A 12307-nucleotide genomic window follows, 5' to 3' on the forward strand; every position below is an offset into this window, starting at 1 on the left:
CAAGGATATTAAGGAATCTCTAAAGAAAAATGCGAAATTAACTCTTAAATTTGACACTTGTTTGGTTATGATAAAAAATATTGAGCATGTTGTAAGAAATGCAACCAATACCTAGAAGAATATATATCTTCTTCACAAACTGAGTGATTTTTTTGTTGAAGTGAAAGATGATGATGATGATAATGATGATAAAGAGGAGAAAGATGAGAGGAAAATGTTGAAGAAACAACACATTTTGATAACACTGATGTTGAAGAGGAAAAGAAACAAGAGGCTACCAAGGAAGAAACACAAGATGATGATGAAAGTGGTTATAGCCTCATTTCCTCATTCTCCAAGAAAGGTAGTGACTTCATCAAGCAGAGAGATGACCTCTGGAAGATTGATTGTGACTAGCACACCAAGCACAACTGGCCAATCAATCTTTGCACCAACTTAGCTTAGCACATCATTGACTGAAGTCACCTCCACTGCATCTACCAAGCTACAGATTCTTCCTTCTTCTACCATGTTCGCTACAAATGTTTTGGAAACATAAGTTTTGAATACAACAATTTTGGCTACTTCAAGTATTTCAACAATAAGTGTTTCACTTTTTGCAATTAGTCCTAGTATGTCTATTATTGTTTCAATTCCTAGTAAGCAAGAAATAGGTGTAAGGATAGTTGAGACCAAGTCTCAACTGAGCACAAAATTTTTGGACCATGGAAAAGAAAAGGAGGAGGAAATAGACCTTGATGAGGAAATTGTAATCTTAAATTGGGACATTTCCAAATTCAATGAAGATTAGATGCAGACATTTGGTGAACTTCTCAAAAAGAAGGCTAAACAACAAAGGCTAAGAGATGAAAGGGACGAAGAGTTAAAAATCATTGAAGATGCCAAGAACATTTTGGTAGAGGCTGCAGGTATAGAGTTTGATCCATCTCAACCAATTTTGTTTAAGCTAGCAGAGGCAGTTCAAAAGTTCAATGAAGATATAGATGGACAAGACAAGTTACTACATAAAGTAGAGAAGAAATTTGAGAATAAAGTGCTAGAGCACATTGCTCAATTTATCAAGTAGAACTCTCCACCATTTTTGGGTTCCCTAGAAACTTCTTGTACAAATGTATTAATACTTTTTGGTAAGTTATGTGATGTTTCAAATTTTACAAAGGAAATAAAGGGAAAATTGTCCAAGATAGATGAAGACCACAAGGCAAGTGCTCAATCGTTGTAGCTTGACCCAAGTTCATGCTCTGTACATTTCAATAAGATTAAATTTTTGACAAATTTACAGGTAGAATTTCTTAGAGAAGAGGCCAGAATAAGATCTACATTAATAGATATTCAGAACATGATTGTTCCCATCATGGATGCTCTACAAAAGTACAATGCACATTCAAAATCCCTCATCCATGACAACAACTTCTCCATAGCAGACCACATGATTGAGTTGTTAGCAGAAGTGTAGATTGCACTTCACACATCTAATAATGTCTTGCACGATAATTGGGACAAAATGTTGGCTATAATACTCAAGATACATTCAAATTTTTTTTCTCATTTTGGCATTAATATGTAAATATATAGAATAAATCTTTGGCATTATTATGAAAAAGGGGGAGAAGGTATAATAGAAAAGGGGGAGAAGATATAAGAAAATTTATGGGAGAAGACATAGAAGATATAGGGGGAGAAGATATGAAAAGATATGGAAATGATGAGTTATGGGGGAGAAAATGTAGGAATTGTACATAATGTATAGTATGTACAATATAATGTATAGAAGCTTACCATGTACATAAATATATCTTACAAAATCAATTTTGAAAAATCTCAAAAACTTTATACTCTGTTGAGCTAAGAATCACATGGTGATGGATAAAGGTATTTAGGAAACTTTTTGAATTCAATTTTGGCCAATAAGTATTATTGTCACTAATGCCAAAGGGGGAGATTGTTGACATATGAGTCAAGTTTTTTATTAGTGACATACAATTATTTAGTTTGTAAGTATCTACTGAGCTTATTATACCATTAATAGTGTTTGCCAAGAATTTCAGTTGCTACCAAGTTCTACAGTTGCTACTGAGTCCTTTGGCCAAATTCTAGTGTTTACCAAGTCACCAGTGTAGACTAAGTTCAAGACTACTTGGAAGTGATTAGTATGGACTGAGCTTCTATGTCTACCGAGTGCATGATGATGCCAAGTAGTGACAGTGGATGCCGAGTATCAGAACCTCACCAAGTCAATCTTCAAATCCTGAGTGTCTCTATTTGAGTTGACTTTGTAATATTTATGTAAACTTGTATTGTGGCTGACTTTGTAATTTGTATCATTGGATTGGTATATATGTATGTATTGTCTCACATTCAATGTGTGCAACACTAGTACATTCGACCTCATTTTTTGACAAATTTTTTTAACCATCTATTGAAATGTTTTAGATTGGGTGGAATATGGAAGGAAAAATATCTTTTTTTTAAAGTCCATGCCCATGTTGGTCAAAATTTCGACCAACATAAGCTTAACATGTTCAAATAAAAAAGGGTTTCCTATTTCACTATTATGTTTCGCGAAGCACGCACGGGAGCCACACAAGCATTCGCTTTGGTTTTCACAGAGTGTAGGAGATGTAGGAGCAAAGGAGCAGGGTTTCCAATGGTTGGTGAGATTGTACTTAATTAGGCAGAGTCTCATTTCGTATTGTTGGATTATAGGAACTTGGCATGGGAAGATGGCTGCATAAATGAATATGTGAAAACATCCATTGTTTCAAATGTTTTTGCATGCATGGCACCAGGTTTTCCTCCCAGTGGCATGGGATGTGGATAAGAAGGAGCATATGAGCAAGATGGATTTTTAGTTGGAGATCAAATTGGTCAAGTTGTGGCCTAGATGTCATGTTAAGAGTTTATATTTGGAGAAGGGTAAGATCGAAACCTTATGTAAGATATGTTTTATTTGTGAGTTGGAGTAAGTTTACACATTTAAAAAAAATGATAATAGATTTAGTAAGAAATGTCCCTATGTAATTGCAAAATGGATTGCTCAAGTCTAACTTTCGGATGCACAATATTTTAATTGCCCACTATTAATTTAGCCATGAGTAGGAGCACAAACAAATAATGACATACCATTAAGATATCTGCAATACACTTAAATGTTGAATACTTTCTTTCAACCAAAATTTCAAACTATTCAAAGGGTAGTGTGTGTTAAAATTATGTTTCTTGCATTGGTGAAAACATTCCATTTTGAATTATATTGTGTTATTTTTATATTTCTATATAATGATTGTGTGTGTTTTATGTAAATTTGATGAATACTTTTTTTCTTGTTGAAGTACCACTTCTTAAGACAAATGTTTTTCTTAGAAGTTACAAAATTTTATATTCAAATGATTAATGGATGTAAGTGATATAGGCTCTAGCACCTCATCTGTAACAACAAACAACATTACTATGTTTAAAACTTTAATGTCATTTGATGGTTAGTTTTATGAAAAATCCTCTCATGCAACTAGGATGTAATTGATGAAAATTTTGATGGTTCTTAAGGTTTTTGGACTTATTAAACAATTGATATATAATATTAATTTTGCCTCAAGGCGAGTTTTGGCAGAGATAGCAAGTTTTAGGGCAATTCCTTTACATCCTACTATTGGATGCTAAGATGATAAAACTCTAGTTTCAATAAAAATAAAAATAAGCATGCTCACATTCTTAAGTATAATTCTTTGTTTCTCCTAAAGGCTATTTTTTGTGAATTTATCATTAATTGTAGGTAAACAACATGAAGTCATTTAATGATGTAATTTTACAATATTGGTAGGGCAAGTTGATGAAGTTGCATAAACCTCATTTTATGAACATTCTAAAATCTATTTAAATTTCTTCTTTTTGCTTTATTTTAGCAATGCAAGATTAGAAAAATGAAATATTTAGTGAATACAAAATCAAATTCTCATTCAGTGGAGGTGGATATTAACATTTTTAATCTATCAGTTTAGTATAGGCTAATGTTATGTTTTTTTTAAATTACAGTATCCCATTGAATGATAGGATCAATTTGCTGCTGGAATCAAGGCTAGTGCAAGATTTTCTATAATTAGCCATTAGTGTTACAATTTTTTGTAGTGTAATATCCCTAGTGTCCATCCTATACCATTAGAGATTCATATCCAAGGTGTTGATATAGCCAACTTTGAAGCTTGAATGCAGGCAATGACCAAGCCAACTTACACATCAATAATTCAACATACAAAAGGAGGAAAACTAGCTCTAGTGTTCATGCCAACAAGAAAACATGCCCAACTTAATGCCATTGATTTATTAACTTATTCAAATGTAGATGATGGGGAAAGATCCTAGTTTCTTCAATTTACTGAAGAAGATTTGAAACCTTTCATTGCCAAAGTGAAAGAACCTACATTGAGCCATGCATTATCTAATGGAATTGGGTATTTACATGAAGGTCTCACTTTGGTAGAACATGAACTTGTAGCCTAGTTGTTCAATGTAGGGGAAATTCAAGTGTGTATTGCAAGAAAGTCAATGAGTTGGAGATTGTCTTTGTCAGCTCATTTGGTTGTTGTCATGGGTACATAGTTTTATGATGGATGAGAAAATGCTCACACAAACTATCCTATAATTGATCTTCTCTAAATGATAGGGCATTCTAGTAGACCTCTACTTGATAATGCTAGAAAGTGTGTAATTTTATGTCATGCACCTCATAAAGAATATTATAAAAAATTCTTATATGAGCCATTTTCTATGGAGAGTCATCTAGATCACTTTCTCCATGATCATATCAATGCTAAAGTTGTCGTGGGTACTATTGAAAGTAAGCAGGATGTTGTAGACTATCTTACTTGGACATTCTTCTACCAAAGACTCACATAGAATGCAAATTACTATAATCTTCAAGTTGTTAGCCACAGGCATTTGTTAGACCACCTTTCTGAGCTTATAGAGAGTATGTTGAGTGATTTGGAATCAAGCAAATGTGTTTCCAAAGAAGATTATATGTATCTTTCTCCTTTGAACATGGGGATGATAGAATCTTACTACTATATTAGCTATACCACCATTGAACTCTTTAGCTCATCCTTGTCTACAAAGACAAAGATAAAAGGGCTTCTTGAAATTCTTGCTTCTACCTCAGAGTATTCACAGCTTCCCATATGGCTAGGTGAAGAAGAAATAATAAGAAAATTGATAAATCATCAAAAGTTTGCTATTGACAAACCAAAATATACCGATCCACATGTAAAGGAAAATGCATTAGTGCAAGCTCACTTTTGAAGGCATGTCATAGCTGGCAACCTAGCACTAGATCAACAAGGAGTGCTTCTTTTTGCTAATTGGCTTCTTCAGGCTATGGTGGATGTTATTTCTAATAATGGTTGGTTGAATCTAGCTCTTGCAGCAATGGAATTGAGCCAAATGGTTACACAAGGTCTTTGGGACCATGATTCTGTCCTCTTATAGCTTCCACATTTCACCAAGGAACTTGCTAAGAAGTGCCATGATAATCCAGGAAAAAGCATTGAAACTATTTTTTATTTAGTTGAGATGGAGGATGATGAAAGGCATGAATTGTTACTGATGAAAGATTCATAGCTATTAGACATTGCTCATTTTTGTAATCACTTCCCAAAAATTGATCTAGCATATGACATAGTTGATAGTGATGATGTGAGGGATGGAGAGAATGTAATAGTGCACGTCACTCTAGAAAGAGATCTTGAAGGTAGACAGGAGTTGGGTCCAATTGATGCACCAAGGTATCCCAAAGCAAAGGAAGAAGGATGGTGGCTAGTAATTGGGGATTTAAAAAGCAATCAGCTACTGGCCATTAAGAGGGTATCGCTCCAGAGGAAGACTAAAGTCAAGCTTGATTTTATTGCACCTTTAGAGCTTGGAGAGAAGACACATACACTATATTTCATGTGTGATTCATACCTTAGATGTGATCAAGAGTACACTTTCACAATCAATGTGAATGAAACAAAAGATGAAGAAAATGCAAAGGAATGAATGTTATTTACTGAGTACCATAGCTGTACAAATTTTGCGTGAAGTTGATTCTCAACATATGCAAGATTGTCAGTCTATACTTGTATTTAAAATCTAAAATTTTGGATAGTAGCATCTATTTGGATTAGTTGTTTGAAATTCACTTCATAACTCATAAATAGCATAGGGCCAATTCAAATTAACACCTGTTGCAAATATAAATTCTAGTACATAGTGAACTGAAATATGAATTTATGGTTGATTCAAGAATTCTATTTACCTATTTTTCAGTATTTTCTTTTTGAGGAGTTTATGCCATTTCTACAATACAACTGTTTTAGGTTGGCTAACTTATTATATACTATTAGTTGAGAGCTTTGCATCTCAGGAATTAAGCTATTTGTTTGTCAAGGTATATGTCTCTTTGCTTTTATTATTTTAGATTCTTTTTTTAATTAGCATTATCTTTCCTTTGTAGGTTACTTCCAATCTTGGGTATCTTGCAATCGCATTTATTATTTTGGGGATTCATGTGGTATTTTCCTGGAAATGCAAGCCACCCAAAATGCATTTATTATCTGAAAACTATCAAAATCTAGACATTTGTATTAGTTTGATGGTTTATGGAAACTGACTCTTCTAACCATTGGTTCATGATTCATCCCATGTATCTTTTCCTTTTTTTGTAGTGAGTTTGAGGACTTTTATGGAGGGAGGATGATTTTATTCATTTGATTTCTTTTCAAGACCTATTTTTGTTTCTTTTTCTGAGATCTAAGTAGCATGCATTACTAAGAGCTTGAATGTTGGTGTGGAAAATATTATTTGGCAGTGAAAAATGAAAATTAGTACATATATTTATTCCTCATTTAGGAAGGGAAGTATTTTTTTACTTGAAAACCTTTTTGGCACTTAGTTTTCTTTGATACACTTTGAAATTGGGTAGACATTTACCTATAATAGCCACCTCCACAAGGAAACTCCAAGGCATTTCCTTCGATGCCCATTCTCATTTAGATTGATGCTTCCTCTCCCAAAATTTATTAAGTGAATAAATGATAAACTAGTTACTGTTAGTTCTAGAACTTAAAAATATCATTTTATCATTTATTCAATTTGTTAACTAAAAGGAACTGGTAAGTTATTGAAAAAACCACCCTCAAACCATTTATCAATTATATAAATGATGAAAAAGCAACATTGGGGCAAGGTCAATTTCTATCTGAGGAGCACAAGAAGTAGTTTAATTGGAGCCCTTATTGTTTCTTAGGCATCTTGCATCCATTCATCAAAGATCCTATTTTCAGATTTTAAAAGGCCACATGCAACTTAAAAAGAAGTTTGCAAAATGATTACAATCATTTGAAAAAAGAGCATCAAGATAGAAGATAATTTACAAGGACAACACAAATTTCCATCTATGATTCATTGTTTGCAATGCATTTACTTTTTGAAATCTATTTTCCAAGTTTATTTTTTCAATGTTTGGGAGCCTATTCCTGATGTTCAAGATCTTCTGAAGGCATAGCAACCTGTTCAACCTTGACACTGATCCTCTTTTCTCCTGTCTCTAGATGTACGTTGGTGTAAGTGCCTTTCGTTTGTAGGCATTTGCATTGACTTTTGGGGTGTGATTCTATTCTACCTATCTTTTATGTGAGCTAGTGCCTTATATTTTGTATTATTTACTTTAATATGTGTAGTATTCATCCTTGAAAAACAAATAAAGAAAAAACATAATTGTTCCCTTCAAACTAGGTGTTATATACTTTAATATGTGTAGTATTCATCACTGAAAAAAAAAAAAAAAAAAAACATAATTGTGCCCTTCAAACTAGGTGTTTTAGTATCTAGACATTTGAAGGAAATGTTTCTTCTAATTACCTTGATTAAGTTGACAATTAAATGTTGTGGTGCAAGTAATCAATGTCTTCTTCATGTAGTTTTCAAGTAGGACTTTGAAGAGAAAGATCCAAATTATTTTAGTTACTAATGTTTTCATTGGGGTCACAAGAGGAACTCTAGGTTTGATGTTCTTGAGATTAATCACAACACACAAGATTTTAATTTCTATTTATACAACTCAATTGAGGAATTGCTATGTACCAAGATTTATATCTTTCATGTTTATTGAAGACAATTTCAGGTTAAATTCCTAACTTCACATGATGGCACCAAAGCCAATTTAAAATCATATGAAGGAATTTGTAGAGATTTTATCTAAGGTATCCAACCTAAGTAAATTACTTTCAACTTTCATGTTGCAAAGAAACCTTTAAAATTTCCTAAGGCATTTGAAATGTATTGTTTTAGACATATAGTTGTGTTGTGTTTTATGTATCCAACCTTGAAGTTAGTTTCATGGTAAAGAAACACTTTTTGTGTTCTCTAAGGCCTCTCAATAGTATCATTTCTAAGAGAGCCACATTATATTTACTATTATTTGAAATTTCAGCTTAGTTTAAATGGAAGATGGCTTTTTGGATTATCAAAACACATTGAGATAAGATCTATAAAGCAGGCAATAATGTATGTTAGGTTTCAACAACTAAAAGGAGTTGTTAAACTTGTCGCCAATTATTCTCAATACAAGTTGGTGTCGAGTTTCCTTTTTATTATTTTGCAGATCTGTTGCTATTTATTTAATGTGCAATTACGGAGAACTTTTTAGATTATCGACTTTTTTGTTTTTGAGGTTTTCTTACAAGTAAGAAACATTACTTGATTAAAAAAATTCACAGTGTCTTTTAGACTCATGTGGTTATTCTTGATATGAACATTCCATTTGGCCTGACTTTTCTTTTAGCAAGTTGTTAATTGCAAGCTGTGATAAGGTGGAAAAGATCTTTGAATTGTATTAACTTGAATATTTTGGTTATTTAGGTCAAAATGTAATGCCCCGCCTGGAGATCCTTGGAAACAAGGATTCAAATCAAGCCAAGATATTTTTTTTTTTACAAGTATGAATGCACAAGACAACATCATACAGGGATCACAAAGATCGCAACGGAAGACTTCAACACAATTCCGGCAACCAACGAATCTCCAAACACCACTACCGAACTGACACACTCAAACAAAACCAACAACCACCACAACTAAGATGAGGGCACAAGAAATGACCACTCATCAACAAAACACCAAGCTGGGGTAAAATGCAGAATCCCAAAATTTGGCTAAGCCTGAAATCCTGAAGCCCTGAAAAATTGGCTAAGTCTGGATTTCTGAAGCCCTGAAATTTCTTAGAATCCATAACTTATCTCCGAGAGGTCTGAAACCTATCTCAAATGATTTGTCACATATATTAAAATATATCTTAAGTATAAGAAATTAAATATACGTCAACTTATACTTAAACAATATATTTTAAACCCCTAGGAAATCTGTTTTGAACCAGGAAGGTGTAAAAACCAAAATTTGGCTAAGCCTGAAATCCTGAAGCCCTGAAAAATTGGCTAAGTCTGGATTTCTGAAGCCCTGAAATTTCTTAGAATCCATAACTTATCTCCGAGAGGTCTGAAACCTATCTCAAATGATTTGTCACATATATTAAAATATATCTTAAGTATAAGAAATTAAATATACGTCAACTTATACTTAAACAATATATTTTAAACCCCTAGGAAATCTGTTTTGAACCAGGAAGGTGTAAAAACCAAAAGGGTGTCCAAAACCAACTTTCAAACTTTCATCCGACAAGCCTAGATAGCCCCCGTTTCTCATGCGAGAAAGAAAACTGGTCTCGAGTTTCGTGTGAGATCTTTCACTGCTTCACGTGAGAAAGTGCGCACTTCACGCGAGGACTACTGAGCTTCGCGCGAGGATTCACATTCTCGTGCGAGGATTCCCTACGTGTCGCATGAGGATTTACATTCTCGCGCGGGAAGTGTATTCTTTCGCGCAAGGAAGAAACACTCTCGCGCAAGGAAAATACAATTTCACACAAGGAAACAAATCAGCACGACACAAAATGCAAACAAAAAGCTAAACAAACAAGGAAACCTCCACACTGGGGAGTACCAGATCCACATAAATTGAGGAATGAACACTCGAGAGCACTAACAGCAAGGAAAGAGGAACATCTAACCATCTAAAACATAAAAGCAAAGCACATACTGAAATAAACATTGCAAAGAGCTAAACAACCAAACTAAGTACGCGGTTCCTCCCAACTGTCAATAGCATCATAAGACCATCGTGGGTCCTAGCCATCCTCCGCGCATAACATCCCAAGCCACCGACCAGACCGTCAGTACTGTCGTAATAGGGATGTCACTACTAAAACATGCAACAATAGAAGCATAAGAAAATCTAACATGCTAGTAGAAAAGCATAAGGTAATCCTACAGTAGATGACATCACCTATCACATGCTAAACAACAATAAGCAACAGATATGCTAATACAACAATTCACAACATCTAATCATATGCTAAACATCATAATAAAGGAATGCATCAAATAAACTAACATCATCTAAGCATGATATACAAGCATTCCAATCGAAAGCATAAATCACAAGAAAGCATACTCCGAAACCCGAAGTACCAAGTGAAGACATCTAGCAACGGTCGCACTAGGACAAAGATCGTCTCTGTACACCAATCCCTAGTAGTGTTGAAGGTAGCTATGCCTCCCAACCACGTGGCACCCATAGGTCCACACCCACCGTGCTAATGGAGATAATGAACCAACCACAAACACACATAAAACACAACATCCAAGGCTAACACTCACACCAGACAGTATGATGGCTGAACCAAGAACCTAAGACAATGCAAGGAGTACAGGTCTTGGTCAGACACTCAAAAGGCTACTAAGTAGGGGCTAACATCATGGAGAGTCGCTTGGCATCAACAAGCCCAAGCTCGGATCACGTGTGGAAACACTTGCAAGGTACTCCTTTGGAACCATCACACGAAGTTTTATTATCTTAAGTTTTATTACCAAGCACACATTTTCTTTAATTATCACTTATTCAAGCTCCTCTCAGCCATACCCGTGGCGTCATGATCGTCAGGCTGCGAGATAGAAGCCCCCTCCATATGCTACCCTACCCTACCCATGCTCATCCTATGACAAGTGCCCGTGGGCATGCATACTCCCATCCCAACCCCAATGATCATAACTTTCGGCAAATCCACAGAAGATCGGGCCTCGCAAGTCACCCAACAAATGTATGCACACATACTCGTGTGTGGCGCACCACCATCATGAAGATCATAACACAAGGACAAGAATGAGAACACAATGCAAAGAAAATACCCAACTAAAAGCAACACGAGAAGGATGGATTCTACACGAATCCCAAAGCTAATAAAACCATACATCATTAAATCACTCAATCGGCCTCAATCCCAGAGTATGGATTCGACATGAATCCCAATGATGCAACAAGACCAAACATCATGAACTCACTCAACTGGCCTCAATCCGAGAGTATGGATTCTACACGAATCCTAGCGTTCACAAACAAAAGCAAAGGTCAAAACGAAACCATAACAGGTATAAAATCACTCAACCGAACGCAACATCGGGAGTACGGATGCAACATAAAAGTGCAAAAGTGGTCTGACTGATATCCAAATGGATCATCAAGGTCCACGATCCACATTGTGCCAAGAAAGCCCGAGAAAATAGGGCGGCACGCAAAATGAGGTAAAAACCCCAAAAATTTGGAAAACTTCAAAATTAAAACCCATTTGGCCTTTGGGTTCAAAAACCCCAAAAATCCAAAAATAAATGAAATCGGACATCGTATACAAAAATGGCTAGCATAACGGCGTAAAATTCCAAACCCTCATCCCAAAAAACAGGGAAATGTTCATACCCACCCAACCGGGTAGAACTAGCATACAAAAACGGAGGGGAACACTAGTTCTCAACCTCCAAACAAACGGCTACCAAAAACAGAAGCAGAAATGGAGTAGAAACAATAAAACAGGAAAGCCCTACCTCACAGCCAAAAGGGCAAAAATGGGAATCTGAACCATAAAATAAATATCTCGCAGAAGTAGCTGAAAATCGCAGCAATCCAAGGTTTCCCCGAGCTGGATTCAATGAGCTCAACCTCGTGACGATCCCACACCCGTAGCTCCCACAACGAACAAAACAGTAAATCCTCATGAAGAGGATTTTTGGTTTTACTCTCCAACTTTCCAATTCAAAAGTGAGAAGTGAGGAATTAAATTCCTTTTTGGATACTTATTCACTTTTTGGGTGAATAATTGATTAGGGCATTTAACCAGCTAATCCAGTTAAACCTCGAATTGACCCAAACGAAAATAGGCTATTCCTAT

This window comes from Cupressus sempervirens, chromosome 5 (assembly GCF_028749045.1).
Source record: "Cupressus sempervirens isolate cs-2001-9-10 chromosome 5, ASM2874904v1, whole genome shotgun sequence".
Classification (NCBI taxonomy): domain Eukaryota; kingdom Viridiplantae; phylum Streptophyta; class Pinopsida; order Cupressales; family Cupressaceae; genus Cupressus; species Cupressus sempervirens.